At 46.1% G+C, this 27,644-nt stretch overlaps 1 long non-coding RNA gene across 1 annotated transcript; it reads left to right on the plus strand.

The window, feature by feature from the left end:
* The first annotated feature begins 2,563 nt into the window (after positions 1 to 2,563).
* LOC142785257 (uncharacterized) lies at positions 2,564 to 7,423 on the plus strand. Its single transcript, XR_012888895.1, has 2 exons — positions 2,564 to 2,952; positions 7,106 to 7,423. It is a non-coding gene; the product is annotated as an uncharacterized LOC142785257 (long non-coding RNA).
* Positions 7,424 to 27,644: the final 20,221 nt, after the last annotated feature.

The raw sequence follows: 27,644 nt of genomic DNA on the forward strand, positions 1-27,644 counted from the left end.
TAAAAAAAATGTTGTATGGTGAGCACTGAGAAGCTGAACACTTCCAAAAGGCTCAAAGAGGTAAAGGTATTGTTTCTAGCTACTTTTTGGGCACCCATAGCTAGTTGTGCTGCAGTTAAAAAATAAGTTAAATGTTAAAAATAATTGTAGATGGTTTGGCACCCATAATTGCAGTTACATACAGAAGTAGGTTTCAATGCGTAAGCAAAATCTGTTTACTCTAAATCAATCCTAATGATATCTGAAATTCAGGAAATATTCACAGAAAAGCTCAGGAAAAGGCTGAATGTTTGCCCCTTGAACGTGAAGGAGATACCCTTCTTCTAAAAGGTCAATAGACAGTCTAGTAGTCTCGATATTGCATGCACTATAAAATATTCTGGTGTGGTGCTTTTCATGCATGTTATAATGAGAGGGGCTTTTATTAGAACTGTTGTCACTTTGCCCTGCGTTGCTGAAATTGTTCACTTAGTTATAATATATGAATCACTTTATGCCTTTTGATTTTATGCAAATGGTTTGCTTACCAATTCGGTTTAACTTGATTTGGATAAAATCATAAATGCTCTGAAATTTTTTTTACTACACAGCAGGTTTAGTTTTAAAATACGCGACCATTGAGGTGAACGCAGTTGGTGGCGTGCTTGATTAATGCTTAACTATCACCACTCTAACTACACTTGCTACAGTGCATAGTGTGACAAAAGTAGTGGTACTTAACATTACTGGCAGCATACACTTTTATGTCTCAAAATAGGTTAAAAAGCCTGGTAAAATTGTGTGTACGTTTTTTTTCGCTTCTTTTTTCGCTTCTTTTTTTTCGCTTTTAAGTTCCTCAAACATTTAGGTGTTCAAGAGAAGTATCATAGCCATATACTTTCTTTGTCAGCATACTCACCACTCTAATAATGAGAATTACCCGACAACATTACCCAGTAAAATAAAGGGATGTTATAAAAAGTAATGTTAATTCAATTGTCAAAAAACGTTGCCAAGTTACGTTTTTGTTCACTTTTTTTTCACAATTTTGTTAAAGTTACTTTTGACAACATCCTCTATAGTTTGTTTGGCATCATTTTCTGCTAGTTGTCATTATAATGTGTTCAACAAAGACAACAAACCCTTAAATTTATAGTTCTTTCCTTTACTCATGAATCTGAAACAGTGAATCTCAGTAATCTTAGGGATGTGTGACTTGTTTTGTTTTTTTTTGATCAGTTGTGCATGTGTTCAAGTACATGCATTTAGGTGGGAGGGCGAACTATTGCCTCCTCCTGTGACTAGCAGATTTTCTGAGAACGGACAGATGCATAATGCTGCCAAAGAAGTATAGGGATATTGGAAGTAATCGTAACGTAATTGCAATCGTAACGTAATTGCCAGTAGGCAAAAAAAGGTGTCCCACACTCGCCATAATGGTAACAGGCAGCGGTGACTGACTCTTCCATGTATAAATGCACATATATACCGTACAAAATGGAAGAGGGATAGCCGCCATGGTAGCTCAGTTGATAGAGCATCGGACATGTTATTCGAAGTTTGCAGGCTCGGTCCCTGTACAGGGCAGGTTATCTTTTTTTTCCTGCCCCGCCACGGTGGTCTAGTGGCTAAGGTACTCGGCTGCTGACCCGCAGGTCGCGGGTTCAAATCCCGGCTGTGGCGGCTGCATTTCTGATGGAGGCGGAAATGTTGTAGGCCCGTGTACTCAGATTTGGGTGCACGTTAAAGAACCCCAGATGGTCAAAATTTCCGGAGCCCTCCACTACGGCGTCTCTCATAATCATATGGTGGTTTTGGGACGTTAAACCCCACAAATCAATCAATATCTTTTTTTCCTTCTACTTTTCTTTCTTCACAATTACAACAATTCTATTCTTCTTGAAGATTTTCTGGTGTAAAAAAGGTACCTTATAATCTGAAGAGGCAAACAGAATGTGCCAGTGTACGAGCTAGCTCTTGTAGTGGTTACAAGTAAGATATGTTTTGAAGAATAAATCATTCTGCCACTTGCCTAAAGAATGGCTACAGGACATTGCGCTGGATGCACTTTGTTATTTTTGAATCAAGCTATCTTGTATTCTATTTTTATAAATTACATGGGATACACATGACGGTATCACACACTTTAACGCCACAAAGATTATGCAGCAAACAATGTTATAAATGCGACATTGCATAAGGATAAGGTGAAAACTGCACCCTCAACGAGAATGTACAGAAAGCACAGGGTGCAGGCGTCATTCCTTCTGCCCGTGCTTTTCAAGTGCGAGCTGTTTTCACCTCGTTCTGACCAACTAACTAGATTGAGATGTGTTGTTATAGTGCAAGAGAATGCTCCACGGGAAACTAGGTTTGTCTCAAAGTCTGTGTGTGTCTTTCAACCTATATGTTGCCCGGTTGAAGAGTTCATGCAGACCAGATCGTGTAAAACAGGACCATGAAAAATGGACCGTGTAAATAAAATAAAATGGACCATGTAAAAAAACAGGATCGTGTAAAATGTCGTTTTCGTGTGCAACTGTAGTTGTGGTTGTGCTCAATGGCCTTTCTTTATATACACTACATAACAAACTTGCTTCTTTAGAGTCGAGTGCATCTTCCGATCGATTGTAAATGTTTGCATATGCGAGGCCTTAAGTTTTATAAGAAATTCCTCAGTGTGCCACGAGGAAATGTGTGTTCAGCGAAAATTTGTATATCATTATATACAACTCTTAAAGCCTCGTCTAAAACTTTATGCAGGTTGACCTTGAGCAGAAAACGAGGAGCGGCAGCATCCCCCAGAAAAGAGCAAGCACCCTCCAAGCTCCCGAAGCTCTCTTCGACAGGAACAGCAAGGTCACTGTGTGGCATTGAAAACCATTGCAAGGAGTGCCTTATCAGTACACTGTGCTGCTCTTTCATCGCAGAAGACGAAGTTGACCACTCCAGAGGAACTTCACGCTGTGTATTGTGAGTGCTTCAGTGGTTTTGTTTTTGTCCAGCCAGCAGTTAAGAAATCATGTGTCAGATTCAGCCAGGATGGCTAGAGAGAGTCGGGCAGGCATGTTTGGACATTTGTCTAGCCAAGTAGTGCCAATTTTCGCACTGGTCCTGTTGGAGTTACTGCCACAATCACAGAAGCTACGTCACCTCTCTAAATGTACAGATGTGTCGGGGAAGATTAGCTGCATTAGGTTTTTCTATGACTGATAGCTGCCAACATTCTTCATTATACAGAAGTTTTGTTCCTCATTTATGGGTGTAAAGCCCTCTACAGAAAAAATGCAACACGTCTTCTTCCAGAAGACTCCAAGGCCCTAGTTGTAGGTTTTTTCGGCTTGTATCATAAGCACCTCGTCTGGGGTACATGAAGATTTTATAAACATGTACAGCGAAAATTTTGGGTGGCTGGTCGTTTTGTCGTTATCTTGTTCCTCGCAGTATTCTTAAGCATGTTGTGCATTACGTTGTCAATCTGGTTCATGTGCATAGAAGACATTACGAAGTTTCAGGCTACAGTATAAAAAGCCTGGAAGCAAGCTATCAATAATTTTTTAACAGAGTTGCTTAATCTGATACATGATACATCACTAAACTTTCGGCGTATTCATCAATGTAAGCTCGTCTTAGTGTTATCCAAAATGAAGATGTGAGTCGACAGATGGAAACATCTAGTGGGGTAATCAGGGTGAACAGTAGAAGTGCTTCAGACAGGCTAGCCGATGTTGCGATAGGAGGACCTATTTTTTAGAAGTCACCTTGCCATCCTTGGCGTGTTAGTTTAAATGGGGTCAGTAATGACATCATCTTTTGGTATAGGCGTGTGTGCCTGTTGGAAATGTTTGTCTGAAAAAAAAACCTATAACGCAGAAGAGTGCAGCCCTTGCTTCTTTTCAAGTTAGGTTGCGCTGATACAAAGTGTTCTCCTGTCGGAGGTTGGGGGTAAGGGAAGCAAAAAAAAGATAAATGATAGAAAAGAAGAAAAAAGAAGAAAGAGAAGGGGAATGCAAAGTAAAAGTAGTGCTACACTGCTCCTACTTTGCATCTCCCCTTTTCTTCTTTTTTTCCTCTGTTTTCTTTTTTCACCTTTTTTGTTACATTTGCATTGTCCCATCTTGTGCATGAATCAATGACACATGGCTTTGCTATAGCAAAGATGCCTATGTGGTGTTGGATTGAACAGTGCATTGTACTTCATTTAGTTTATTACAGACTGATCAGTCTTGCAATAAGTGCTTCCTGTCTATCACCACACATGTTCAGTTGAAAAGTTTGTGCTTAGCTCTTAGTATGCTGGTGTATAGCTTGTGTCTTGGACTACTCAAAATGAATGTTATTTTGCTGCTGTTTATGGTAATGAATTTATCCAACATGAAAATATCTTGCCTTGTGAACTCTGTCGGTCCTGCCTTTCTTTTTCTTTCCTATGCAGGCATTGTATGTGAGGGAGGCAGTAACAGAGAGGTGATAGCTTGAGCTTCGGAAGAATAAATGCTGGCAGTGAGGCTATTACGCATCAAACATCCCAGCCATTTTGCCAACCGTCTTAAATGTGTTTTGAAAAAAAAATATTGTGCTCGTTTACTGTATTTTTCTGAAAACAGCAAAATGCTAAAGTATATTGCAGAGAACAAAATATTAGGCCACGTTGGTGCCTTCTGGACTTCCCAGGATGTCGTCTGGGTGTTTTTTGTAAAAAGTAAAGTGTTTCAAAAATACTGCCTCTTCTACACCAAATTCGGTCTTGGTATTAAGTAAAGGTGATTGTGTGTAGTGCATGAAGCTCAGTAATATTAGTGCAATTTTTTCGCCACATCAAAAGCAAGGAAGCAGTTCTCTTTATATGGCAAGTTATATGATTACACTTTGTCTTAAAGTAGAAATGAATTTTTGAAGTTTTATTATGATGGCTGTTTTCTGCATTTGATGTACGACAGCTTCCGTTCCGAAGTTCTCCATGGCCCTCAATAGGAGACTTCAAAAATCATTTTCCTCATTTAAACAAAAATTGTAATGATAACACTTGCCTTGTAACAAGAACTGTTTATTTGCTTTCAACTTACATATAAAAGTAATTTTCAATTAGACAAACACCCAGCTCAAATTGCATCCCAATGTGGACAAAAACGATTATATAGTGATATTTGTAATCTGGACCTAACATTATTTTTTTTCGTAAAATATAACTTCTGTGCAGTGAGTATTTGTGGCTCAAATATTCATACAAAATGCAGTATTTCCATACAAGAAATGCAAACTATAAACAGTTTGGCTGAATTTTTCAAAGCCTATAGAGCAGGAAAATTGCACTAATGTTACTTGACTTCAAATACTTTAAGAAGCATCTTTACTTAATATGTAGATCAAATTTGATATGGCAAGAAAAAGCGGTACTTTGAAATTTTTCTCACAAATAGCACCCGCACGACATTCTGCAAAATTCTGAAGGTACCCACGTGACCACTACTCTTTTCTCTTCAAAACATTTCTGCAAATAACTATTTTCAGAAGAGTAAATTACCATCATTTTTTAAACTATACATCTGTGATGGTCGCCAGGCAGTATGGTTTGTATGTTTGGTGTAGAATAGCCCAGTGCGAAAAACAACAAATGGCTGAGCATCCTTTGACGCTCGGGAAATTTCGAAAGCATTTGTTTGTTAGCAGCAATTCAGTTAAGCCCTTGTCTTTATGCTTAAGCCCAGAAAAACAAAACACAAGTAACGAAGTAGTCCTAAGAGTCATGTAGTCTCACTGTTCCAAGGCTTGTGGAGCCTAATTTAGTGCAAGCTTCACCATTTTTAAAAAATTCAGATTCAACCAACAGGTTTTGGAGACACAGTGCATTTTCAGCTAACTTGTTTCACACCAGTTACTTAGATAAAAAGCGGAAAGTAGAGGTAAAAATACCACTTTAAAGGCATTGTAGGTAATAACAAAAAGGACTGCTTTCTTTTTTTGTGTGGTGCTTTGCCTGAACGCTGTGCTTTTTGTGGTATAGTTCATTGTCTAGTGAACATAGGCCTTAAAAACTAACATTAGCCATGTTGAGGTCGATTTCTTGGTTATAGTCATAGTAGCCATATAAATAATTATGACTTCAAACTTGATTGTTCTTTTGAAGATTTTTTCCTTGCATAATGATATTTGAGAGTCTTAGTCAATTTTGTTATACGAAAACGTGATGTCATAATAGGGTCACTTTTTGTAGAGTCGTTCAGTTCTACCTTACCTTTTACATTCCTAATAGAGCAGTTATTTTCAATATCGGTATTTGAAATGAAATGAGCATGCTGTATGTAGTATGGTGTAAGCACTTACAGATAGCACATGCACCCTACTTTTCTGTTGGCAGTTTATTTCTGTTATTCTTGATTTATATGTGAGGTTTCACGTCCGAAAACCACTATATGATTATGAGAGACGCCGTAGTGGAGAGCACTGGAAACTTCGACCACTTGGGGTTTTTTAACGTACACCCAAATCTGAGCACACGTGCCTACAGCATTTCTGCCTCCATCGGAAATGGAGCCGGGGTTTGATACCGCGACATGCGGGTCAGCAGCCGAATTTCTGGTACTCTTGCTCCCCTATATGTGTGCAGTTCGATTATAGTTATCTGGCTTGGACAGATTTTTAATGGCACTTGCCTGGTCCTGCTTGCTTTCATGGTGACTTTAACCTTCATAAGTTGCATAGGTTTAACTCTCAAAATTGTTCAAGATGCCAATTTTGTGCACAAACTGTATAGTATAAAGGCAGCAGATGTACATGCACACACTATTAAATGAACATTGAGAGCTTTCACTTGCAGTTCCTAAAGTTTTACTGTGCAGGAAGCGTTTAAATCATAATTTCATAAGGACATAATAATCGATTATCTCTACCATTGAAAATCGTGACAACCTAGTTATTTTCACTGTGATAAGCATGCTGTTTTTTTTTTGATGTGGCAGAACTAGTTTATACTCTCATTCCTTCTATTATTCACATATGCATAACATGAAGGATTGTGTGCCTTAAATTTTCAGTTTCATTCTGTGTGTAATATTTCTTGTGCATGTAAACTATTGTGCTAACATGTGTCTCTGACATTATTTGTGCCAAATATTTTCATTTCCAGGTGCCTATGAAGGACACATAAGTTCTATCGCAGTGACCTTCGAAATTTACAGTGGTGCCGGAGCCTCAAGCAGCATTTCGCCGATCTCCACAAGGCATTCATGAGATAAACACAGCGCCACACTTTCACAGTGCTATGATTATTATTTATGTTTAAACATTTCGTTCTAAAATTGCTGTTACATTGTGCCACCATCCTGTGGCTTAGGTGGAGCTCGTGAAATTGCGGTGCAGTCACCTCATTTGTGTACGATCAACACTGCAATGTCACTATTCACAGCTGGAGCATACAGACAAATAAAAAAACATATTGATTGTAGCAGGGCTGACGTGTATATGAATGCTTCTCTATTGATAATAGTAACTTTATAAATTCTTTAAGTCTTGCATAGAACACTGCATTAATGTGTAGCAATGTAACCACCATTTATGATCGCTAGCATGTTAATTTAGTAGTTTTGTAATGTATTTTATTTAAAAGCGAATTTTGCTTCCGCATCACGACAATTAGTAAGATGCCGATGATTCAATCCCTCATCATGCACATTTAAGAAATATTGTGATTTGTACACAGTATTGCATGTACTCAAGATGTGGACGTCTATTCAATTTACACATTATATTGCTTTGCACTAGATTCAGACGTAACATGCACACATTTCAGTAATTTCCGCATGATACGTCTTTTCATAAGATGCGGAGTCCGCATCATACGTCTTATGCGGAGTCCGCATCATACCTCTTCCATATTCCAATAATTCCGTATGTGAGGTCTCCGCATCTTACGGAACGTTCCAGTAGGGCTGTTGGGCCCTTTCCTCTCTCCACAGCCGCAAATAAATGGATTGCTGTTACCACAGACTACACGACGCTGTACGCAATCACACAAGAACTCTCGACCAGTTGCGCTACCGACGTTGCGGACTTTCTGCTGTACGACATAATATTAGTGCACGGTGCTCCCCGCCAACTTCTCACCGACCGTGGCCGCACGTTCTTATCAGCTGTCATTCATGAAATCCTTAGGTCTCGCATACCAAGCATAAATTTACTACTTCGTACTATCCCCAGTAAAATGGCCTCATTGAGCGCCTCAGCAGGACCCTAATCGATATGCTTGCTAAATACGTTGCGCCAGACCACCAGGATGGGGACATTCATTTGCCGTATGTCACGTTCACCTACGATTCATCTCGTCACAACACTGCCGGCTATTCACCCTTCTATCCCCATATAGCCGGGACCCAACTCTACCCTTAGACGCTTTGCTAGCTGCGGCCACTGAATATGCCGAGGTAGCCATTGCCCGCGCCGACCACCTGTGGCAAGTCGCCCGCAACCGTCTACAGGCTTCGCAGGCGCATCGACAACAGCTCTACAATTCTCACCATAGGGACCTGCACTTTTCCCCGGGTTCTTTCGTGCTCCTCTGGTCACCTACTCGGCATGTGGGACTGTCTGAAAAAATGTTATCGCCCTACACTGGACCATTCCATATCGTTCGACAAGTGACAGACGTCACATACGATATTGTTCCAACCAATTCAACAGTCATCGTCAGCTTCGAGCGACTTCGTTGAAGTGGCTCGGCTAAAGCCCTATTACCTCCCTTCGACAAGATATGCGTAGATTTAGCACCGGGATGGTGCTTCTACTGCCGGGGGTTATGATACATAACATAATATTAAAGAAGTTCCTTGTAACAATATATATCATATATATAAGGGAAAGAAGTCTATACTCAAGGGGGCTCATCTTCCCGTGTTTTGACAAAAAGGAGCCCATAATTATACACTTCCTTTTCTCATTTACTAACCAGGGTCTCGTACTGGCAGACTTGGTGCCATAAGGTTGTATACGAGGGACTATTGGTCAACTGCCAGTTAGTAATAGCTTGAGCTGCTACGTGACGCCAAACAGGCTCAACAAGAGTGTGCCACACTCGCAGCCATGGCTACACTCTAAGGCCAAATTACCTGAAAAAGGAGTAACGGAGCTTAATAGGCGCGCGCGATGAACGGGCAGAGCGTTGAAGAGCAACCACACAGGGAAGCGTGCCGCATGCAAACCACTTAGTTTCCAAGCACGCTCCAAAGGGATGAACCGCACAGGGAATGCAGGCAGCGCGCAATGCGTTGCCAAGGTCACCAGCCGTCCTCTTCTTCTCCTGGCTCAGATTTGCCCATATTTTGCTGGCGATGGTTCGCGTTGCGTCGCGCTCGGAGTGCTCGACCACGGGCACCTGGATTCGACGATCTAGGAATTACGACGTGGTGCTTGTGCGTACGCTTGGAAGAGCGTGGGCTGCTGCTTTTACGTTTCGCTGCACCCCTGAAGTCCGGAGCAAGGCTCGACACGTCACCACGCCGCGCTCTATATCTCTGGCTTCAATATAGTCACGACCAACACACGACAGCAATAGTTGGGAAGGCCAACATTGTGGCCGAGAGAACAGCAGGCCTATCCGATATATACGTCAGTCCGACTCAAGGCAGAAATCAGTGCTGGATTCTTTTGCGAATGGGTTATCATTCTTTATTCTACTCTACTTGTCACGTGTGCGATACGGATCGCACTTACCGGCAACGGGCTCAGTCGTGTTGTATATCGCACGCAATAAATGCACTGCGAAGGTAAGCATGGACGTCTGCCGTTCGCCTGTGCTTTGCGAACGCCATTGCGGTCGGCCTCCCGTACACTCGCTTATCAAGTTCTCGCCTGTCTTTGCCACCGCGATAAGCTCCGGGCTGACAAAATTGGGCTGAGACTTCGTCGCTGTGTTCAGATTCGCCGAAAGCACGTTGTGGGTTCCCGTAACGAGCTTGGTTGTAGTATATCACGCGTTGTAAGTGCACTTTCATGGGCTGGCGGGCCTTTGGCTAGCGTCGAAAGTCAGTGAAAATTGGTCGCCATTACAGTTGGCTTTCCCGTCAGTCGGTAGCAGCAGCTCGGTGCCGTCCGTTGGCCGCGGCTGCGGACTTGCGTGTGCACGTTGAACTCGCTCGAGTTTGTGGAAAGGAGCCGCATGACCACCGATTTCTTCGGCGCTAGCTCCAAACCAGCATGGTGCTGTTCGTGGCAGCGGCCAAGCGTACGCTCGCTCTCCTGTTTGAAGTTCGCTGGCGGTAGACACTCCAAGTGCAGCGCCATGTGTGGTCTCGCGTTCGCTTCCTCGAGCTGAACAACGTCGCTCGCTGCTTAGGACTCGCCGACCTGTTGCGGCACAGTGTTTCACGAAGTTGTGGCTGTGGCCACCGCTTCTAAGCTGCTGCGCTACGGGGATCGAAATGAGTCTGACGTTGTGTGACATCGCGGTGAAATTATTAGCATGTCACATCTCACGTATGTATTAGTTCACCTTGCACGTATTTCTCATGTGCATTCGTATTCACCCTCTGTCACGCGTGACTCACTATTTTATATACTTATTGTGCAGCCGTGGGCGCAGACTGTACTGAAGGCTGTGTGCGCTGGCGGGTGCGATGCCTGCCATCCATCCCTTTCGTCAGAGTAGCTTCAGAAGGATTGTGCGATATGTGAAGGTGAACTTAATTTTGTGTCATATTTTGCAAACATGTTTTTATATTGCACGTACTTGTGATATGCGTGCATCTTCATCTTCTGTCAAGTTTTTCTAACTATTTTAACTATTTTATTGTACGTACAGTCGTGGAAACACAACAGGCTGAAGGCTGTGTGCACTGGCGTCTGGAATGCCTGTCATCTATTGCTTCCGTCGGAGCAGCTCCACAAGGAGCGAATAAGATGTGACAACGAGACTGGACTTGTACACTTCACCATGAATTCACTTAAAAGAATGAAGACACTTCTATGAATGTAGAAAAGTAAAAAATTGAGATGTCTCACTTTCTTCTTTTGTTGTTGCTGTGACTACGAAAGGTGGTTGACACATAGGTGGCTGACTACTTTTTCGTGTGTTCTTTTCTGCACTATTTGTTGCTGACTGCGCAGAAAAACAGGCGAAAAAAGTACTAGGCCTGGCGGAAAAGGAAAAACTCTGTTTGAACTGGAGTTAAAAACTGCATCCGATTGGAGTATTTGAGTTGATCAACCGTTCGTCCGGTGAGCTACAACTGTGAGGACTAACGGTTGCTGGGTAAGGTGCAAATGTGAGAAATAAATGTTAGTCTTTTGAGTTGAACTTTGGGACTAATGGTTACTCACTAAGGTGTAAGTGTGAGGATCAAATCTTAGTCCCTTGAGCTCGTTTGAGGGGACTAACTGTTAGACCCGGTGCCGTTAGTCCTTAAAATAATTATTTGCGTGGCAGTTCAATTCGTCTCCAAAAGAACGATCCATACACCATTTCAACACCCTTTTGCCTTAGAGTGTACTGGTGGCACTGACTGACACTCCCATATTGAAAATTCACTTATATACCCAATGAGGTGTCTGGAGAGATAGCTCCATGGTACAGCTCAGTAGTTGAACATTAGACGTGTTATTTGAAGGTCGCCGGTTTGTTTCTTTCCCATGGCGAGTTATCTTTTCACCCACTTTTTTCTTGACGTTTACATTACATTTGGGTCTAATAACTACCCCTATACATTCCTTGCCTTCATTCTCTGTCTCTCTCTCTCTCTATCTATATATATATATACACTATGTGTATATATATATATATATATATATATATATATATATATATATATATATATATATATATACACATAGTGTATTCCGGTTGACCTCTCCTCCTCCCAAACAACCTTTCTATACTTTAACACCCCTGGTGCGAAGGTGTAGCAATGTAAATTAATGAGTACACCAAATCGCCTAATACCCGTGGTCATCGGACCTTCTCACTTCTCACTTTGAAAAACAAATATTTACGACTCCTGTTTACCAATCGTTCGATGTAATTGCACATTGCACCATTAAACAGCATGACGGCATTCCTAGAGTAGGAATTGTCCCAGGTTATAGGTAATCGAATGCACGACTGATGGCACGACATTTTCGAAAAACTTGTCTTGAAAATGTTACGATGAAGGGAACATGATTTTAGATGTGAGGCACCTTATGGTCGAGCATACAGTGAACGAGAATATACTCTAGAGACACGATCGACAGGCCGCGCCTGCTGTCTCGGCAGCCCAAGATGACACGGACAGTCGCTATGATATCTCGTGGTGCCAGTGCGCCTTTTCATGTCATATGTGCCAAATGAGCGCGCACCGACAGCGTGTTCTTGGTTAGCACTGGTAGTGCGGAAGTCGCCTAGTGCGTGTGTATACGCGTGTGTTTGGAGCATTGAACCAATGCCACTTACAGAAATTTCGTCATGGCCTGGAAGCTCTACTGCATATGTCAACTGTGCGGCCATCGTATGCAGTGGTAGCCCACAGCGCAACCAACGCCAGCATTCGGTGGTGCGCTCGCATCGGCGTTTCAGTCCCTGCAGCATCACTTCGCTCCGACGCTGTACTTGTGTCGGACTCTTGACGAGCTAGCGGGCATCCCATGCTGAGTTTGCTGTTGGAAGAAGCGTGAGAAAAAAAACTCCCAAGCATTCCCCCGAGGGTGAACATTGTTAGGTGCGAATGCACGGGAAGATGCTATGAGGGGGAGTTTAGTTAAAATCCATTGGCATTCGCCAGTAAGCCGAGCCCACCGAAGCCGAGCCCCCCGCCAGATCGGCTCTGGGGCTGGGCTCGTTTTGTCGGCTTTCGTTCGGCGTCTCGCCGCCGGTCGTCATCACCGCAGGCGATGCGCCATTTACGTCGCCCATCCGCCTCCCACGCGCGGAGTTCGGGATCCACGGCCCGCTTCGCCCTCTTGCGCTCGGCATCACGGGCCCTTCGCTGAGCTGCCTTGTCTTCAACATGCGCGACATCTTCAACGACTCGTGCAATGCTCGTATTTGATTGCATTGTACTTGTAGTTGGAGGTATCGCAGTCGAAGTTGATGCCTGCGATAGATCTATACCTACGAAGACTTGCCGATTTCGACCAAGTCGTCATTGCAGCAAGTCGTCATAGCTGGTCATCCCACAAACTGGGAGCGAGAAGTGAGAGCGAGCGGCTACCAGCAGACGTTGACATACGGACTGACGCTCAGGCGCCGCGCACGCGCACACAGGGACGGTGGAGCGAAACATTGTTGGTGAGGGGAGGAGCGGTGGAGAGACAACCACTTGGGCGCAGTACCGGTGAGAAGAGCTGTCAGGCGAGGATAGAGTCGCGCGCTGAGAGAGTGCAAAAATTAAGGGGTGAGAGGCACACCAGCTGCAAGGCGCCGTGACGTCATGGCGCGGGAGAGGGCTGCAAGAGGGCGTTGCGGCGCGCGCTGCCACGGCGCGGAGACGCCAGATGTACAGTGCGCCGTGACGTCACGGCGCGGAGAGCGGTGCGGGAGCCGGCGTGGGCGCGCGTTGCCACGGAAAGGAGGGCGGAGCACGCGCAATCACGTGGTGTGTGACGTTGCTGCGCCGTTTCTACAGACGCTCCTCTCTGCTCCTCGCACAGTTGCTAGGGGAGAGGAGGAGGCGCACCACGAACGGCATATTCAGGGTCACTTATAAAGTGCATTCGCACCTAAAAAAACGTTGCAACGTTTTCTGTGTTTCGCCGGGCTTTTCAGAGTTGTGATGTGTGCTGGTTGTGTTTTCCTGCTCGTTGGTGAGTGGCAACACTGCGAATACAGTAGTTATGCCAAAGAAGTGTTGTGCCCACATTTTGTGGAAGCCATGGAACTGGGCGACGAGTGTGCATAATTGAATTTTGGACTGACCAAGGCGTGTGGAAAACATGAATACGGGCTATCATAAGGCGCAGTAAGAGCCCAACAATACATTCAAAAGGAATTATGCTGCTTTTCTGCCGTTTCGTCTATTGTGTTACATCTAGTACCGTGCAGTTTTGTATAACTTTTAGCCATGCGCGCGTTTCAAAGTACAATTATGCCAATACCAGAAACGGTAAGCATAATGCTGTCTCTTTCTTGTCAGTCGCTAGTGTTCGAAAAAATTTCAGTCTGGGCGATATAGGTAAGAGGGCCAGCGACGACCAGAGAGAGATCCTGGAGAACACAAAATGCGCTTTTTTTATTCCACTCGTCTGTGCGCGTGCTTCTCAACCAGCGTTCTTGTGTGATGCGTACCGCGTTCTTGCGGGCCGATGAGCGCCTTTTGCAGGCAGTATAATGTAATTTCCAGTTCTAGCAAGCTACTCTACTGCACGTGTGGCAGTGTACTCTGCAGCATTCTCTCATACGGACCGTGGCGGATCCTGTACTCTGTGTGATATCCCGTTCTAACAAACATGTAATTCACGACATGTCGAAGCGGAGAACGAATACTCATTGGGTTGCTCAGGGTGTCCAAAGCGGCTACTCAGGTGCTCCGAAGACATCGTTGTTTGCAAATTCTAAGGAGAATAATCTCTGAAGAAAGCGGCAGCGCAGACTTCGGAGGGTGGACAAGCCTGTGACTGAAACTTCAACGGTGTGCGACCATCACTTCCAGCCAAGATATATTCTGCCTGATTATGTGCACGTCATAAAAGACAGTGAAGTGCGCATTCTCCGAGGAAAACCATCACTGGCTCCTGATGCCTTTCGAAATGTTTTGCCAGGTTGCCTACGCAGCAGCTCAGCTGGTAATTTAACGTTTGGTGGCAAAGGTACTTGTCTGCTGACCCGCAGGTCGCGGGATCGAAGCCCGGCTGTGACCGCTGCATTTTTGATAGGGGTGAGAATGCTGTACCCCCGTGTGCTCAAATTTTGGTGCACTTTAAACAACCCCAGGTGGTCTAAATTCCCAGATCACTCCACTACAGCGTCTCCGTTAATCACAAGGTGGTTTCGTAATTTAAACGCCACACATCAATCGATCAATTATACGTTTGCATGAACCATAAAGCAAACGTGCGTTAGAAGAAACTACATCACAGCACTGCAGGAGTCCGCGACCACGCAACAATTCAGCAGAAGCTGGCATGAAAAGTAGCCGCGGTGCCATCTGGCAAAATCAGCTTGAGAGGTGACGCCAGAGCCCGCTTGGTCGCGCCGCTACAGTGTGGCGACTATTTGACTATAGTCGAGCACAAAACGCTGTGCATGCGTTTTCACAGTTTTACTGCACATGCGCTTGCCCTCTGTGTCTTCTAGCTATCCCACCATGCAGCGTTTACACCACGATTGTGTGTGTGCGTCCCCTCTCACTATATCACCTCGTAAGCCAACTGAAGCTGCGTCTGCTTGAGAGAGAGAGAGAGAGAGAGAGAACAACAACTTTATTGATGGCATAGCAAGGTCGGCAAACTTATTTTTGCCGGTGGTTCTATGGGTGGTGGCCAAGAGCTTTCCACGACCGCTTCGGCCCAGCTAACTACTTCTGCCTGGAGACGGTAGTGAGCTGTCGACAAGAGCAACTCCCACACCTCGAGGAAGGAAGCTGGCAGTATTATTCTTGGGGGGCGGGGGCACCCTGGTATTCCCAAAAAAAGTAATATTGAGTAGCTTTCACGCAACTGCAATGTCGCCACTTTGGTGTAAAGTCTTCTGGATAAAGTTTAGACAGTCGATGAGGGCTGGGAAAATAATTTATTTAGATCTTTCTCCAGATCATGGCCTGTTACCTTGACATATCTGCAAGCGAGGCCACGTATGTCTTTTGGTTATCTCGGTAATACACTGCAGTTTTGTTGTATGTGGTCTTCCTTTCCGGCGGCAAGTCCAGGGTGCAGGGCTAGCTCCACGGCCGAGTTGAATAAACTTCAGGCTGCGCGGTGGGCCGCCTCATTCCTTGGATTCCCCGCGTGAGCAGGTACCCATATATGCTGTATTTTATTTCCTCGTTTCTTATGTTTGATGATGGCCGACCGCTAGGGGGCCGTATAGACCAGACGCATCTTGCATGGGCTGTTGCTTTTTGTGCTTTTTAACCAGAAACAAGGCCAGTGACTAACCCAAGAGTGTCACAGCCTCAGCCGCCAAGACACGAGGAATTGGCGGACACCAGCTTCTTTTGGGTAAGTGCATCCTGTCTCAAAATATAAGACTTAATTCCCGACAAGCGCGCGTCCAGTTTATTAAGCCTAACGCCAAGTTCGTTCCTGAGCGAAGCTGCGCGGCGCGTGCACAACGCGCTCAGGCGTTCCTGACGGCACGGCACGAGCGCTCGCGCTCACCGTGGCGAAAAGCTTAGAATGAGCCGAGACGCAGCCGCAGCAAGCGAAAAGCAAAGAAATCAGCAAGACGAAGAAAATACAATGCAAGCTGACCCAGTGGAGGCTAACAAAACAACAAAAAATTCGTGGACCTATGACGCTGGCAGCGGCAGAACAATTGCAACGGAAAGGGCTTGGATCATGAGAAATAAGAAACACAAGAAGGCTGTCGCCAATTTAAGGACACCGGTCAACCAACCCACAGAGCAGCCACCTATCAATGAGCAGACACTAAAGTCATCACCAATGCAGCAACAACGCAGGCCCAAGATTCCACCTCTGCCGCTCGATGACTTCAAGATCATCTACCACCCACAAGCAGGTCTTGACCTCGCCAATTGGAACACCGTCGCTGTCACGCATGCCATCGGGAGAGCGAGTGGAATATCACAGCAAGACTTTAACGACAAGGTACGCGTACAAATCCAGAGAATGGAAAAACTAATCATCGCAAACACCGCCACAAAAGTAGACGCCAAGAAGTTGGTAAGCATCCAGAAAATACAGCTTGGAGGAAGTTTTTACAATGTGAACGGCAACATCAGAACACCGGATGATGTCTCCAGAGGCGTCATCAGTGGTTTGATACCCGGTACGAGCACTGCAGAACTCATGGCTGGAATTCGCGCACCAGCAAGATACACAGTTCTTCACGCCCGAAAGCTAGGACAATCGACCGCGCCAGTCGTCTTCTTTGAAGGACCGCATGTTCCCTACTACATAATTTTCCAGAGCGTAGACTTCCGCTGCAGACCATATCGTAAGTCAGTGCAGTATTGCCGAGCTTGTGGCAATACGGGTCATCGCCAGGACGTCTGTCCGAAACCTATCCCGGATTTCTGCTATAAATGTGGCAAGGCCGGACAAACGCAGGGACATGAATGCGCACCCATCTGCAAGATCTGCGGGGAAGGACACGAAACAGCAAGTAAAGAATGCGAAAGGACACTGAAGCCAGGTCCACCACCCTTCAACGTAAGACAACAGCGGCTCAACAGGCTTCAAGAAATAGACAACAACTTGAACGCCAGCGGAGAAGAGTTCCCTGAGATTAGCATATCGGCCGCTACCTCTAACAGTAACAACGCGCAGCTGTTCCAAGTCAATATTGCGTTCGAGTTCACGCTCCCACTCTCGCAGGCGTTCCGTCTCTGCGCGCAGTAGATCCAAATCAATACTGCGTTCCAGTTCGCGCTCCCGCTCTCGCACGCACTCGCGTTCCGTTAAGCTTGCGAGCTACGCTGCCATGGCAAGTGGATTTAATGACAGCAGCAGCTTAACCTCCTCGAAGTCGGACACCTCATCCATAGAGGTTCTCGAAGATAGACTGAAAAACCAGCAAAAAAAGCTTCAGAATCAGCACAGCCAACTACAAAGCCAACAAAGCCTCATAAATAAATGGCTTTAGAGTCAAAAACGACAACAAGAGCTCATTGACAAACTACTTGAACAGTGCACACATCAGCAAGGACATTCGGAGAATGCAGAACAACAGTATCAAGAACAAGCAAACTCAAGCAGAGAGCCAGCAACGATGCTGACCAAGTTTAGGCGTCCAAGCCCTAGTGAACGCAAGGTGCACAATATTCGAAGAATCTTTCGTGAGTACCATGCACGCCACAATGGAAAAGATTGTCCAGTCTGCAATAGAAAAAACAGCCTCAATGTTTGAACACAAGATCACTACGCTTAATGCCAAAATTGATGGGATTTCTGCGCAAGTCAACAATTTCATCACGCACGTGAAGAAAACTTACGTAACCATGGCACAGTTCGACAGCTTGAACAACCCATGCCAAATGACTCGGAAGAAGGCACGAGCGAACAGTCATGATGCCTCTCGCTCAGTCTCGCCGAGTAGCGATGGCAGGCGTGACATCAAATCGATTGAAGATGGCAGTCCCTAACCATAAGTATAAGAACCAGCATTCTACTTTACGCATATGGCAATGAAACGTTCGGTCATACCACCCTCGACACGCAAGCCTACAAAAATTCATCAAGCTTAACCAACCAGACTTTATTGCACTTCTGGAAACCAACACGCAGAACGTACGACTGCAAGGATACACGACCTGCTCACAAACCCAACGCACTGCCATACTTGTCAAAAAAGCACTTTCAACGCAAAAACGCGAAATCGAGGACACTCAGATAGAGCATACCCTAATAGAGATTCTGCCGGAACAAAAGACGCAGCAAAGTCTTTTCATAACCAATATATACAGCCCCCCATGAGACCTACTACCAGACTTCGATCACTTCATACGAGAAATCAGGAAGCGCACGAATGGCCACCAGATCATAATAATGGGAGACTTTAACGCCTCTCACACGGCATGGGGCTATCATATCACCACGAGAAAGGGCTCTAGGAAGCACGATACTGCTCAACATCACAGACTAACCCTGTGGAACGACCCTCTTCAGAAGATGAGAATCGGGAACAGCGTCTCCAGGGATACAAATCCAGATCTTACATTTACCGCGAACGTCACTAGGGCAGAGTGGAGTGTGCTACCGGAAACTTTAGGAAGTGGTCATCACATCATCCAACTCTTCGTAGTGCACACTCGTAAACAAACCAAGACTGGAATAGCGCGATTAACAAAATGGAAATCCTTTAGGAATGACCTCGACGTTGAAACCACCATAATCGACTTTGAAGACTGGTTTAAGAATGTGCTCAAAATAGCCGAACACTACACTAAAGACATACAGCTTGACGTCAATACACCCGCCGTCGACTCACATCTCCTGCACCTTTGGGAGGCTAGAAGAGGACTTCTAAAACTGTGGAAGCGGCAAAAACTAAACAGAAAGTTACGGAAACGCATTTCTCTCCTCACCGAGCAAGCTCAAGATTATGCGAACCGATTGGCCAGGCAGAACTGGCATGCTTTCTGTGACAAGCTGCAGGGGACTCTGAGCACCAAGAAGACCTGGCATCTGCTACACACACTTCTAGCCACGCAACCCTCCAAAGCAGCACAGAAGCAACACCTTCAGAGGCTTATTCGAAACTACGCCGGTACAGAAGAACACCTCCTAGAAGAATTACAAAAGAAGCTCTGTGGCGATGCACCCACTGGGGCTTCAGTTCACACCAAAGAAAACGCTGGTGCACCAAACACTTAATTCGACCGGCCTTTTAGCCTGGCTGAGCTGCACACAGCCCTAACAAAGTTGACAAGAAATACCAGCCCCGGAATAGACAGGATTGTCAACAAGCACTTACGCAACCTATGGCACCAAGCCACCACGGCTCTTCTCCAATATTACAACGACTGCTGGGATAAAGGAGAGCTACCTGCGGTATGGAAGCACTCGGAAATCACCATGATCCCTAAGCCTAACAAAACAGTCGGCATCGAGAACCTACACCCGATTTCTCTCCCCTCGTGCGTGAGAAAGCTGTTCGAACACATGGTGCACGACCGCTTAACCCAGTACCTGGAAGATAGTGGACACCTACCGGACACCATGTTTGGCTTCAGGCAGCATCTTTCGACGCACGACGTGCTCTTACTACTCAAAAAAGACCGCCTTGATCACCTCACCCATCGAAAAAAGCACTCCATACTCGGAGTTGATGTCAAGGTGGCCTTCGATATCATCAGCCACGACGTGATTCTCAAAAACCTCGAAGGCGTTGGCTGCGGCATTAGAACCAACACGTATGTCAGAACTTTCTGAGAGACCGTACAGCAACTATGGGCATATGCAACATCCGCAGCAAAAGCTTCCAACTACCGAAAAAAGGAACGCCGCAGGGTTCGGTCATCTCGCCGTTACTATTCAATGTGGCTATGATCAATCTGCCAAAAATTCTCGACAAAATACCTGATTTACGGCACGCGATCTACGCTGATGACATCACGCTCTGGACCAGAGCTTCGAACACTGGGAGACAGAAGAACTGCCTACAAACAGCCGTAGATGCCATCGAACGGTATCTCAGAAACTGCGGTCTCTGCTGTGCCCCCGAGAAATCCGAACACCTCGTCCTCAAAGCGACAAGAGGCAGACCCCCTCTATACGACGTGCCCTACCCTAGCGTAACGCTAAAAGGGACCTTAATTACAAAAGTCGAGACCCTGCGAGTGCTTGGAGTTCACATCTACAAGGATGGATTGGGAGCTGCCACCATACCGAGACCCCAACGGACACTATCACAACTCACGCACCTCGTCAAGAGGATCGAAAATCAACGAAACGGACTCAAAGAGCACGACACGCTACGTATAATGCAAGCTCTGTTCACCAGCCACATTACGTATGGCACGCCGTACCTCAATTTGAAAACCGCTGAAATTGAAAAACTTAATATCATGATAAGAAAGGCCACTAAAGTAGCTCTGAGACTTCCGCCAATGGCCTCTACCACACGTCTCCTAAAGATGGGCGTCCACAACACGTGGCAAGAGCTCATCGAAGCGCATAGGAACAGTCAGCTGGAGAGGCTCAAGCTGACGCCCACGGGGAGGTCGGTGCTCCGGTACCTCAACTACAGCGACACGTTCATCGCCGATGGAGATCGGAAAAAGCGCATACCGCTGTACATTAGAGAGCCGCTGTCCATCGCACCTATTCTACGCAACATGCACCCTACTTTTCACAAAAGTGGACGCAAGGTTAGAGCTAACGCTATTCGACAAAAGTTCAAGCAAGACACGAACGCCCGCTTCACTGACGCGGGCAAGTATCCGCATAGAAACGCGTACGCTGTCAGCGACGTCGATTCTCAAGGCGGAGAATTAGCGTCGGCTATGGTCAACGCACTCAATTCAGACGCCGCAGAAGAATCGGCGATCGCTCTAGCAACCACATGTACAGACGCCGCGGTGATTTTAACCGACTCACAAGCCGCCTGCAAGAATTTCGCTAAGGGCCGTATCTCAGCCAAAGCCATCAATATTTTGAAACGGCGAAGCACTCCACTCCCATACACTTGTGTACCTTGGGTGCCAGGACACGAGGGTCTGCAGGGAAATGAAGCGGCCCACGCCACTGCACGCGAGCACGTCAGCCGGGCTTCCCCCTGCCCACAGGACATTCGACCCGTCGTTGAAGAGACGGAAGTTGTTCAAAACACCTACTCGTCGTTACTCCAGCATTACAGGCTGGAGCGACGAGTATACCCTCCATCCCACCCAAAACTGACAAATGAGGAAAGCGTAATACTGAGACGCCTGCAAAGCAGCACATACACACATGGGGCCCCAATGCACCGTCTCTACCTAACGAGATATAGCTCTATGCGCCCGCTTTGCAACCTACCGGGCACCCTGGCGCACTTGCTTCTTGCATGCCAGTGTATTGCCAGACGTAATCTGCCACAACATACGACTGATAACGAAGCAGGACGGACGAACGAAGACCTAACCGAAACGTGGGAGGCGAAGCTCACCCTCGAGGACCTGGAAGAGCAACAACAACTCGTCGCCAGGGCCAAGAGGGCGTAGAAGCCAGAGGGTTCCTGGACTAAGAAGCCCTCCCACCTGAAGGTGACACCGGGCATTGCTCGGGGCAGTGTTTCAAAATAAACGTTTACTTTTCTCTTTTTCTTATGTTTGATAATGTTGGCAGCAAACTGCCCAACACAGCCCATTGTAAAATTGGTGAACGCCCTTTTCGAATTACTCAGGATGGAATTTATAGCCAAAATTGAGGAGGCCAGCGCAATAGTGGCTTCTCCTGCCTCTAATACTAAGGCCATTTTTATGGTGGCTGCAGTAACACGTTCCCCATCGCCGGTCACCGCGAATATGGGGCAATGGTCTTTCGATTGTCCAGTGGCGTCAAGATAAAGAATGTTTTGGGCTCCCTTGAAATTGTTTCGGGTGGTTGTCTGCTCTTGCCTTTCGTTCCTCGTCATGTATTCTTGCCAGCACATTTCTGGGCAGGGGTTTGATTATAATGTCTGCACGAGTGGCCGCTGGCAGGAAAACACTATTGTCTAGCCTGCAACAAATGCATCGTCCGAGACAGTTGAGTATGTGAACCCCTTCTTTGGTTCGTAAGAGCCTTTTTTGGGCCGTGTTATGCCCTTGAATTAGTTCCTCCACTGTGTTGTTTATACTAACCTGCAGTAGTTTATCTGTGCTTGCGTATCTGGCAAATCCTAGGGCACGTTTATATATGTGTCTAATTAGAGAGTTTAGTTTTTCCACACCTCTCTTTCTTAGTTTGTAATACAGGAACGAGCAGGTGACTCTACTGATCACAAAATCGTGGATTAACTTGCATAGGCCTGATTCCTTTATTCCCTGATTTTTCGCTGCCACTCTCCTTAGAAGCCTAGTCGTTTGCTTTACGGATGCCTGTAAATTGCTGAAAGTTTCTGTGTTACGAGTATTATGCTCGATGAGCATTCATAAAACCCTGATTTTGCGAACAGTGGAGACAACGTCCGATTTACGGTGTTATCGATTGCGGAGCGCGCTTCACTGTAGAAGTTATCTTTCCTATTTTTGGTCTGATTACTAAGAGCTCAGATTTGTTGGAAGAACAACTAAGGCCCATTTTGTACGTACTCCCGTACAGTGTCGGCGGCTGTCTGCAACGCGTCACAGATTTGCCCACCTGGACTTTTCGATTATGGTATCGACATCAAACTTGGTATGGCACAACGTGACGGTATGAACAGCATAGTTGACTAGTCATGGCAAGAAAATTGTGACACGAATGTCACGAATGACATAAGTTAAATTGCACTGTCCTGCGGCTCTTGCGGTAGTTTCGTTCACATGGCATGTTGCAAAACTAGTATGGTATGTCATAATTGCATGGCAAACACAAACAACGGACCCTAACATGAAAATCATGGCATGCATGTTATGTAACTACATGACTACAAGTCGAGCTCATGATTGTGCTCATGGGCGTTTCGCTAGCGTCACATATACCAAATTTGGTATCACGGTACGTGAATGGATGACAGAGGTATGTGACTGGGTCAAACATGATAATCAAGAGGTGAATGTCATGTAACATCACTACACGCTACGCTCTTGATATGCTCGCGGCCACTTCGACAGCTTCACATGTACCAAACTCGGCATTACGTGACGCTACCGGATTACATAGGTAAATTACACATACAAACATGATAATCAAGACATACGTATCATGTTACAACACGACTACATGCCACACTCATGATGCGCTCGTGGCCGTTTTGCTAGCTATATATAATACATATGCCAAATTCGGTGTTACGTGACGTCAATGGATAACAAAGGTGTGTGGCTGGTGCAAACATGAAAATCATGAAAAGCGTGTCATGTTAGAACATGACTACATGCCACAGTCAAGGCGCCAATATATTTCGATGTGACAAGGTGTGCGTGCTCACCGTCATTTCCTGCGCGTTCATTTCGTCAGGTCTCACCTGTGTTGTTACGCCCGGCGCCGGTCCTGCCATATACTCGCAGGCGCGCGCCGCGCTGCGCTCTTTCACGCATGCGCGCTTGAGCGCTTCCGGCGTCCCTTCGTCAAGAAAAAAGGGAGAGGCAGTGTTGTCTAGGCAACGCATCGCATGCTGCGCGTTGAATTTCGCGCCAGTTGCCGTCGGGCCGTGCCAAGAGAAGCTGGTCGTGCCGGTCGCGCCTGGCTTCAGACTGTAGAGTGCTCGTGCTTTTGGAACGTAACGTCGCTGTGCCCACCATACACGATTACTTCGCGAGAGCTCCACTCGCGGGTATAAACCTACACACGAAATAGCAAATAAACTGTCACGCGAAACGACACGTATGTGTGGTTTTTAAACGATGCAAGCACGTAATCACTCGAAGGAATCCACGCGTTACATAGCCGCCCTTCAATCGCGAATCCCCCGGCTGAACGGTCACAGTAAAGATGTACTGATAGCAGTTTGCTCTGAAATATACAAGCACGCAAGAAAACTCAAATGAGAGTGCTAATGTTAATGTGAGTTGCTGCACACCAGTTTTCTTCATTCAAAACAGCAACGCGAAAACTCTGATGTTCTGCTATCAGTATTTTGAGCGTCTTTTCACGTATACATTCTAAGCGCACAAACCCGTACCACCATTTCAAACCAGTCGGCGCATTACGACAAGCCGTGCACGTAACGATGTATTGTTGTAGAAAAAATAGCCCCCGCAGAAGCGTTAGTAAAACCTGAGTGAGAGATCACGATGTCCTGCAAAATAACGGCGACTTGAGTATGGCGTTATAGCAGTCATTTAATTGAGCGAACATTGAACCATACCGTGTGATAATGAGACACGCACAACTTAATTCGCAAAGTGGATTCCAAAAAGTGGGCATGAAGTTTTCATTTCCGATTCTATGTAACCATGTTTTTGTCGCAACTCGTTAGACTTAACTGGCGGTATCATGGCGAGCTTTCGCCCGTCACAAGAATAGCTCTGGCAACTGAAGGTGCGAAAACCACTGATGGCAACGAACAGCGATGACATACTTTGGTGAAAAGTGTTTCGAAGCACAGCGCACACGGAAGGAGAATTTCATATCCGTAAAAAATGTGCGCTGCGCCCCAAAGAGTCCGCGCCTCGAGAGTAAAGACGGCAGTCGCGAGCAATTGTAAACAAATGAACACTGCGAGAGGTCCTACGTGACGTAGTCTGGCCAATAGCGACGCGGCGCTGGGCTTGGAGAGGTCGAAGGAGGGGGAAATAAGAGGAGGCGCGTGAACAACCATGTACGTCTCTACGTTATGAAGTTTAAGGGGCTTTACTTGGCACCGCTCCGACACGCGCAGCTAGGAAACGCGGTGCGCACGAAGGGACAGCGATATGCAGGCTGAGCCTAGGGGCTAGTTTCAATCTAAAAAGCCACGATCTTTTGGGCAACCGGAGGAGTATCTTAATCACGCATTGTGAAATTCAAGATCTGCTTAGGCAGCACAGAAAACAGAAGTTGAATCAAACGAGTAATTTATTTATTTATTAGGTGCAAGGAGCTTATAGCGGAGTGCAATCTGGTGCGCGTAAACACCCTCACTGTGCACGCGCAAAAGGTGCTCTAACCACTGCCACAATGCACTCACGCGTTAGGACCTTTGGGATATATACAATTTTTTTTAAAATCACCGCATTTCCACAGAATGAATGATGATGCGTAAGGTGAAGCGTTCGCCTTCCATTTATTTGTGCGTCCGCCCGCCCATGCATACATTCATGCGTCCGTCCATTCGTCTGTCCGTACATGCGTCTGTTTGTTTGTACATGCGTCCACACGACAGTTCATGCTTGCATTTACCTGTCCATTCGTCCGTGCACGTGTCTATTCATCCATCCATCTGTACATACGTCGGTCCTTCGATACGTCCATCTGTCTGTACCACCATGCGTCTGTATGTCTTTCAGTTCTCTGTCTGTTCGTCTGTATGCTTGTCTTTGGATATTATTTGCTGGCTACGCCGGAGGAACATAAAGCTGTTCTAGAGCATAAGAAGCTTTGCCACTGAAAATTAACGTGACTTTTGCTGGGCCCTTGAACGTTATGGAGTCACCTGTGCGACACCTCTGAACAAGCCCGGTCCAACCGCCTCAACAAGTAGTCCGAGACAATGGCCGGGAGAGCTGCCTCCCACGAGGAAATGGAAGAGTTAGGAATATGTAGAGGGCTGGACAAGATCAACGTAAGACGCTGTGGCCTCCTCCCTTACCCTCTCGCAGCAATCACGTGATGGCATTGGTTCTGCACATTCGGCATAAGCCAACGTGCTTCGCTTCACTTGATGATGAGCCCAGGTGACGTGCTCCAACTAGAGTTAGTGACATAATAGCATCGGAAACTACAGTGAAATCATGGCACGCTCCACTTGCAAGCAAGTGTATTCTCTTGAGATTTCAAGTCGGGGTAAATTTTATATTTTCATATTTTCACCAATCAACACATTGCCTACTTTCAAGGTTCAAGGATGCCCTGTGTTTTGGCCTGCACGCCTTTTAGGCGTATCGTAATCATGTACACTGACGTTTTAAAGCGAGGGCTGAAATTAACAGTTTAATTGAGATATCTACTGTATGAACACTCTCGCTAGATTTATTTTCATCACTGTCGTGTCCCAGACATGTGTATGAAGGAAACAAGCACCAAAAGTAAAAAGAAATAAATTCAGCAGAAAATAAATCAGAAGAAATCCACCGAGAATTTGAAACAGGGACCTCCTGCTCCGCATCGCACTGCGTTAAACAGTTCCCCGCGCACCATTGTTGTTACGGCCATACAATGCCACGATATTTAAAAAAAATACTTACCTCTGGTGCAAATCTCGAGGAAGCTTACCCATGCTTACTATCACGCAGTGTTCATGAACAGACAGACAGACAGCGAACTTTAGAGTTGGAGGACTTATTGCAGGACACTCTAACGAGGGTCTATATTAACAGCAGGCCGCGCCCACGTAGAGGACAGAAGGCCGTGACGCTACGCCCATTGCTGGGCCCTCTGGACTGCCTGGAAATGCCTGCTGATTTCCGTACTTCTAATGGCTTCCTCCCATTCCGCTCCGCTTGAAAGAAGGTTGTCAGGCAGCGCAGGACATCGCCAGAGCCTTTGAGCCATACAGCAGAAGGTTTCATTGCCGTCAGGGCAGCTGGGGTCAACGTCCGCTTATAGTTTACTTAGAAATCCCCGCGACGGGAAAGGCCCCGTCTTCAACATTCTCAAGGTAGCTGACAGTGCTTTGCTGCGCTTCGCGTGAGAAAGAGGATATTATCTTCTGCCAAACTGGTAATGCGTGGTTATTTAATTGAATGTAATTAGTGCATCTTTTGCTGAGTCCTTTCCTGCCCCTCCAAAGCCTATAGACCATCGTGGCACGTAAGTTGTCGCGCACAATCATAGGCCAGCTCGTTAAGGCCTGGGAAGTCTTCCAGAACGTTCTTCCATATATGTGTGCGGTGAACCAAGTGTTAAAATGATACCTGGACAAGCCCTCAATTCTAGAATGGAGGCTGCTTCTTGAGCGAGGTGGCCCAATTGGTAAGCTCTGATTGCGTCTCTTGAGTCGGTGTAAATATAGGAACGCTCTGGGCCAAACAAGCTCTGCGCAACCACGATTTGCTCTGCTATACACGGGGTGGCCACCTTAACCAATGCGGAGGAGTGAAGCAACCCCCTTCCGTCTATAACCGGCAACGAGAACATTCTACTCCTACCATACTGCGCTGCGTCGACAAACACGGCGGAGTGAATGCCATCCCTAACTCTCTTCAGGATGGCTCGTGCACGGGCTGTGCCCGTGCACGAGCCAATAATTCGCTGTGTGTTTGGCAGGGAGATAAGGAAGGTGGCTTCGCGGTTTTTTCGCGTTCATGCTCCTTTGAAAAACCAATGATGCTATTTCTAGG

This window comes from Rhipicephalus microplus, unplaced genomic scaffold, assembly GCF_043290135.1.
Source record: "Rhipicephalus microplus isolate Deutch F79 unplaced genomic scaffold, USDA_Rmic scaffold_20, whole genome shotgun sequence".
NCBI lineage: Eukaryota > Metazoa > Arthropoda > Arachnida > Ixodida > Ixodidae > Rhipicephalus > Rhipicephalus microplus.